At 37.9% G+C, this 7500-nt stretch overlaps 1 protein-coding gene across 5 annotated transcripts in view; it reads right to left on the bottom strand.

Moving 5' to 3' along the window:
* The window catches only part of LOC125027947 (ral GTPase-activating protein subunit beta-like), a 36118-nt gene extending 35460 nt beyond the window's left edge, over positions 1–658 (bottom strand). For all 5 annotated transcript variants that reach the window (XM_047617119.1, XM_047617120.1, XM_047617121.1 and 2 more), the window contains exon 1: positions 578–658. The gene's annotated coding sequence lies outside the window, so the exon portion shown is untranslated. The remainder of the gene's footprint in view (positions 1–577) is intronic.
* Positions 659–7500: the final 6842 nt, after the last annotated feature.

Raw genomic sequence — 7500 nt, 5'->3', positions numbered from 1 at the left:
CTGTAGTCATTGATTGAAAAGCCATAATTGTGTTTTTCTTTAAATACACTAAAGAGAAGCAAACAAAAACAATTGTGTGGATTTAATTACCGACCTATTTTCCTACTGCCTATCTTCCTTTCACTACACATGTCCATTTTCCTCTATCACTCTTGTCAAATTCTTCTCCTTCATCTCCTTTCTTTCGGAGCCCAATAACCATAATTTTCCTCCCTCTTTGGCTATTTGTATGATGACAGAAAGGAATAAATGATCCAATATTTTTCTACCATATATTCTGATGCCTCTAATAACGCTGTTATTTGTATCATGAAGTATTACACTTAATAGACCGTACTGGCGTTATCATATCGCTAACAATAAATGATTAATTAGTGGAAAGGTCATCAGAGAAAACTAATTCGATTAATCGAATAGAAATCAAACATTTACCTTACATCCGCCGATGATTATTATAGGCCTATCTTTAATATTATAACTACCGATTACATTTAACCTTCATCTTTTTACTTCATATAGAACCACCTTTTTATATTCGCAGTCAATAACTTAATCTGAATCAACAAATGAAGCTCACCATAATGTCAACCTGTCGGAAAGGGAAAATGACGTTCCAGCAACAATAACAAGATGGGTTGACGCCTCCAGGTGACTAAGTACTACGGGCTTAAACCAATTGATCGTGCTTCGATTTTTTTTCTCTAATATTTGGTGATGCAATGTTTCATATAAGCTTTTATTATATGTACTTCATGTATGAATTATTATGCCTTTTTTTATTTAGTATGATAATTATGTCACTGGTTTTGTTTTATGTTTGTAACCATGCACCGAAGACCGCATACTTTGAACGTAACACACACGCGCGAGCGCACACACACACACACACACACACACACACACACACACACACACACACACACACACACACACACACACACACACACACACACACACACACACACACACACACACACACACACGGTCTTTTTAAGTATACTTATATAGACCTTGCATACACACTGAAGTGTTACAATCGCATCCCATCAGTGCTGTACAGTTCTTACATGCTGTTAAATACGGAGATAATCGGTCAATGGGTGGTTTAGTTTGTAAGCCATGGGTTACGTAAACGTGCTTAGTTCATACTGAAAGAAAAATTGCGAGATCGATGGCAAGGGAAGCAAAATCTGACCGCAAATCCTGCCTGGTAAGCGTTTCGCGCTGAGTGGCAAATGCCGCGAGTACAGCTCTGTTTTTGTGTTTGTTTGATGGGCAGCAACTAAGATCAGACCAGAAAAAATGAAGTTAGCGGAAGCAGCAGTTAGAAGCCAATATAGACAGCCTGTTAGCAGAATGTTTGAAAATACATGAAGAAACGCAAATTTGAATACTGTAAAATCTGTCAAGATAGTCAAGGAACTCATGGAAAAGATAGAAGTATAAATCAAGATTGGCAACGGTAGTCAACTTGAAGCAAAGACTGCAAGAAAAAGTCGAAGAAATTAAAGTACAGGGCACTGTTAAGTAGACTGAAAGCTATTTGTCAAGCAGCCAGTCTGAAACGATGGAAGAGGCAAAAAAGATGACGGCTACATATGTCGATGTATCGAAAGCAAAAGAAATAGATAAATAACAACATAAAAGACATCAAAATTACAAAGGAAGAGGTAATACACTGCTTATAGAGACGGTAAAGAAAAATTAAGTCAGGAACAGCGCATGTTTGACTCATGTATACAAGGACATAGTCATTAAGAAAGAACATTAAGAAAAAGTCATAGAAGGTGGGTCTGAAGTTTATAAATTCCGAATTCTCGAAGCAAAATATAGGGATCGGGATTATTCGAAAGGGAAACGAAACGCCTTTCACAAGTAACATTTACGAACAAACAAATGGTAACTGATGTTATAGATAAAGGTAACGACCTGGCCACCTACGGATCGGAACCAAAATGTTGAGACAAACATAAGCCCAGCAACCAAAAGAAATACCGAAAGATTATATAGAAATAGTTTATACAGATATAGATGGTTCATCTTAAAAGTTGCTACAACAACTATAATGACTAGACCAGACGTAATATGCATCCGAACCCAAACTGGACCCCTCCATATACTCGGAGAATATTTGGAGAAAAAATAGGGAAAATGGAAACGGGGGAGGGGGTGGGGGTAGCGAGATTAACAAGGAAAGGACTTATTTTAAAAGAGTTAGAAATTAAACTGAAAGTAATTGGGGTAGAAACAAATGGGGTAAACATAATAGTAGCCACAGTGTACGGTACATGCCGCCTCATAGTCGGTGTGCCACAAGTAATGTTAAATAGCCTGGGAGAAGTGCTAACTTTCGGAAACAAATACAAAGGAAATACTTGTATCTTAAATTTTATTAGCAGAACATAACGATTATACTAGGGTAAGAGGGCTAGACTGACCGTCTACGCTTGACCTAATATCCACAAAGCATATAGATGATATGAAGGATATGGATTACTGTCCTCCTCTGGGAAAAAAAGTGAACAAGCAGTAATCACATTAAAACACTGGTTGCTGCAGGGAAAACTCGTCGTAAGTAAGGGAAGAAATAGGTAATTATAGAGGTCTTAAAAAATTCTTTGATGATATAAACTGGGAAACTGGACGAAGAGAGCATTGATGTTCAATATTTGACGAAACTTACAGGCAAGGAGTAGACATATTTGTTTTACGATTCAAAACTGAAACAAGAAATGGACAAACGTGATTCAGTGATAAATGCACGAAAATAAGAGGAAACGAGCAGCTCCTTTGAGAAATGTTCAGGAGACACAGACCTCAAACTGTGTATGAAATATACAAAATCGGAAGACATTAGTATACCCAGACCATGAAGGAGAAGTAAATAGACTTCGAAAAGGATATAATCAACAAAAACTCGTATTTAACTACACAGACAGTAGGACTAAAAGTGGAGATCAAATCATCACCATCAAAAACAACAATGTTTCTACTAAGGAGGAGGAAATGTGTGAAATCCTTAATGAGGAGTTCTAGTCAGTGTTTGTTCAAAACCCATACTGTGAAATATAAAGAAATGCTACAAATGTCAATATCACACTATACCTGACCTACTAAAATGACCTACTAAAATGGATAGATAACACTAGTTTCGTTGACCAATGTCTGTAAGTTTCTATATTAGGAAACACAGTATATAAGATACGCAATTTGCCTTAAGGGAAGAAAGGTCATATGTAGTAGATCTTTGTTTTTATGAAAGTTTCTGAAATATTACAAGAAAGACGACTGGGCAAACTGAGACTAAAAGGGCGTTTCCGCTAGGTGTCACCTAGCGGAAAAACTCGAGGATCGCTCTTGGCGCAGATTATATTTACTATTTTCAACAATGATTTCGAGTCGAACATAAGCCCCGGAAAGCTATCTGAGTAAGTCCGCAAAAAAGGACGCGATAATGCAAAAAAGGATGATAGACGACGTCTGATGTCAATGCCTTCATAGGGACATCGAAAATGTATTCATATGGAGTTGTCCTTGGAAAATGAAATTCAACAAAAATAAATGTAGTTAAGTTTTGGGAAGTAAAAACCGATTTCCATACCTATACAAATCAAGACATGCAGAATTAAACACAGCAGATGGGAATAACGCCCTTGGAATACTCATAACCAGTATAAAAACATAAATACAACAGGTCCATAAAATGCTTGGGGTGATTTCCAACATGAAGAAGGCATTCGCGTATATAAGCAAAGATGTGGTTAAGAAGATCATTAAAGCCATCATAAGACCTAGTCCAAAGTATAATGGTATGGAATCCGCAATTAAAATAAAGCTATTGACAAACTGGAAAGAGTTCAAAGAGCAGCCACAAGATGGGCACCAACTCTAAGAGAGATGAACTACGAGGTTAGACTACATAGGACTTCCTACTTTGGATGAAAGAAGGAACATGAGCGACATGATTATGCTGTTTAACTTGCAGGAAGAGTGATTTTATAATTTTGAACGCAAGAAGTACTTTGAGGGTCAAATTGGCTATTCGCCCTCAAATGACTCTCCTACTTCCCAGGCAGAATGGCGTCGAAGCCGGTTGGAGGCAGGTAGTCCACCTCCAGCAGTCGAGAGCAGCAGGGGTTGTTTGTTTTTATGTTTATTCTCATTATTTGCATTTTTATCATTGTTTATGTTCAGATTTCCTTTTAGTTGATGTTCATAATCCATGAATAATTTCCAAACTATATAATATCAAGTATTGTGCTTCCGGACATCCTTTCTGCTGCTACACTCGCCTCAGCGTTCTCTTGCTTACACTGATACTTGCTGACAGATGAACCAGGCAACTTCAACTTGGGCATAGATGATGACAATGAGATTGCTGGGTTCTGCTATGGTGACAGAAGGCTCCGTCAAAGCTGTCAGCGTCTCCATCTGAGCGTTTCCATGGACAGCAGAACACGTGACGAGAGTTCTGCCGCTTGACAAAATCTTCACAATTGGTATGAACCCATAAGCCGTGTGTTCCATCTTCATACATCCAATAAATGTTGCGTTCCATATGACTAAACGTCTATCCGCGTGGTATTTCGTTCCAGCGTTGGATCATGTGCTCATTTTAATAAAAGCCAAATGTTGATACTTTTTACGTTGTGATTAATAGTACAAATAATATTAATTCTGGTTCCAAAAATACGGAGGCAAGTGAAATAACGGCAGACCTGTTTCTGAGCTCGACTCAAGCAAAAAAAGAGCCAAGAAGAGTTGCAGAGAAGGTGGGAGGGAAGCATTCGGCGGGTCGTCCAGAGCAAGGATTACTGATCTTGATGCATCACCTAAGCAAGGAGGAGTTCTGGGAAGAAGCGAAACTCTCAGGAGCGCCTCTACATGGGGCAAGGGGGGGGGGGGAGGTGCCACCTAGTGTAAGATGGTCTCGTATCTCGTATCCTATATACAATATTTTCTAAATCCGTCCTTGGGTGGGATGTTGCTTCTCAGATACTGATTAGGGAGACAAAGACTACCCTATGATGGAAAGAAGCTAGACTGAAAGTAGAAGTGAGAGAAAAGTCAATATTTGAGAGCAGAGTTGGATCAATTACTGATTTTTTTTTAATAAGCCAAATGCAAGTACTTTTCACGTTGTATTGAAAGATATAAATGCAAATACAAAGAATTTAGTTCCTGGTTCCAAAAATATAAATGCTTTTGAACTATATAAGAAACACAAGCACAAATACTTTTCGACATGTTTACACATCAATACCATTACTGCATTCCATCATTATTAATGCCCGGAGAGTTTCCAGGCTCAATTTTGCTCGGGCAGGCGAGTAAAAATTGCCGGCTTTGTTAATCCCCCTCAGAAGGGACCAGCGCTGCACAACAACCTAGAGACTCTTGGCGAAGTGCCTAAAAACGAATCTTTGTGTATCACGCCAATACTTCAGTGAGTTGCTACACAAAGGCAGAACACCTTCTTCTAGGTACGTTTCAAGCTCCGTCCTCACCACTGTCGTGTAGTTGGTTGAATGGACTTGCCATTAGTTGCCAGGATGGAAGCATGTAGGCAAAAACACGAGGTCGTTTTGTAATTATGCCATCTCTCTCTCTCTCTCTCTCTCTCTCTATATATATATATATATATATATATATATATTTATATATATATGTATATATATATATATATATGTATATGTATATATATGTATATATTTATATATGTATATATTTATTTATTTATGTATGTCTCAACGTAAGTCTTTTTGCATCCCATTCGTTAAAATCGCATATAAGAATCATATGAAATTCAAATTCTTAGTTTTCCTTATAATTTTATTCTTCTGAATAAAAGCCGTTTTTTTCTACTTTCCTCTGTCGTCTCTTACTGCATCAGCTGCTTCCCTTCTAATTAAGCTTTAGTCCTTTTAAGAGTATTAATTATTTCATGTTTCCACAGTGCATTTATTTAGACTACAGCCAACTTCCTTTCTTAATGAGAAAACTGATATAAAATCCTCTGATTCTGATATTTGCATTACTGATCATGCTTGATCTTTATACATTAAAAGCTTCAGAAATTTCAAGAATATCTGTCTTCATGTTATCCATGTTTTCGTTGTATTTGTAAGTCTGCCACGGTGAATTAGACTTCCGGCCTTCCAAGTAGAAGTTGCCAGGTGACGGTGCAGTTCTTCCTGCTGTCCCACAGAAACGCCGCCGGCCCGGATTTTGGGCTCCAGCACTTTTTTCTTAAGATTTAAACCTCTAAATTTTCTGAACTTGTCAAGGAGAATTTAACAAGTGCAGAAGGCTGGGGCATAGAGCGTTCAGACCACTTAGCACTACCAGCTTAGGCGTACCCTACCGTAGTATGAAGGGACTGTCAGACGTCCTCCTACACCGTTGACCCTGGAGCTCTTGGCTACAAAGTATGGCTCACAAGTGCTACGACTAGTCCAAGTGACCTAAGAAATACAAGTTATAAGACTTTTCATTTTTCTCAGAGATACTTTGGATGTACAGTTCGTCAGAATTTTTGGGAGGGGGGGGGTGGCTATCAAACTTTTCAAAAATAGAAGTTGTATACCTCGCATGAATGGTTTATTTACTTTGGTTTTCCATCGATTTACATATCATTGGTTAACTGATCAACAATGAAACTAACTACACAATCAACCACCCTGATCACGCCATTGCCCTCTCACAGGATACATTTCGCTATCTTACCCAAAGAAAACCTATGAAAAGCATGGTTTACTGAAAAGCAACAATCGTATACACAATCAGCTGTTTATGAGTTTCCGCAAGTTCATATTTCTTTGTGTGGTGGAGTATTTGTAACTAAACAAAGTTTTGAAAACTGCAAACAAAAAATTAGAAAGGACGTTGTTTGTTTTCATAATAAGCAATCCGTTGGCATGATAAATTACATCAGCACGCGTGAGCTGGAAAGAATTTATGAAATCTTGCTTCAGTTATTTTATTATGATTTGTTAATATATGGATTCGTGTGTCATGTTTGCAACCAACATATACAAGGCTTCCTAACACTGAAATTCTGTAGGAAATTCACGGCACAGCTTCGAGGTTACACAGCGAAATATAAAAACCGCTTCTGTATCATGGAAGTCAAAGAACTCATTTGACGAAACTTCCCGTGATTTACAAGGAGGCTGTGGGGGTTTCAGCTACACACATAATGATTTAGGATTTGTCGGTTTTAGGCGCCATGCGTTTTTGTATGATCTGCTTTTATGTCATTCGTGTCAGTGCCGTCATGTCTGATTATTCTTATGGCCACACACAAGCTTGTGAATGTGCGGAAGTGTTTACATACTGTACACACACACACACACACACACACACATATCCATCTATCTATCTATCTATCTATCTATCTATCTATCTATATGTCTATCTCTCTCTCTCTCTCTCTCTCTCTCTCTCTCTCTCTCTCTCTCTCTATATATATATATATATATATATATATATATATACACA

Source organism: Penaeus chinensis, chromosome 8, assembly GCF_019202785.1.
Source record: "Penaeus chinensis breed Huanghai No. 1 chromosome 8, ASM1920278v2, whole genome shotgun sequence".
Lineage (NCBI taxonomy): Eukaryota > Metazoa > Arthropoda > Malacostraca > Decapoda > Penaeidae > Penaeus > Penaeus chinensis.
Note: the sequence above shows the minus strand (reverse complement) of the source record. Positions and strands in the feature narration are given on the sequence as shown.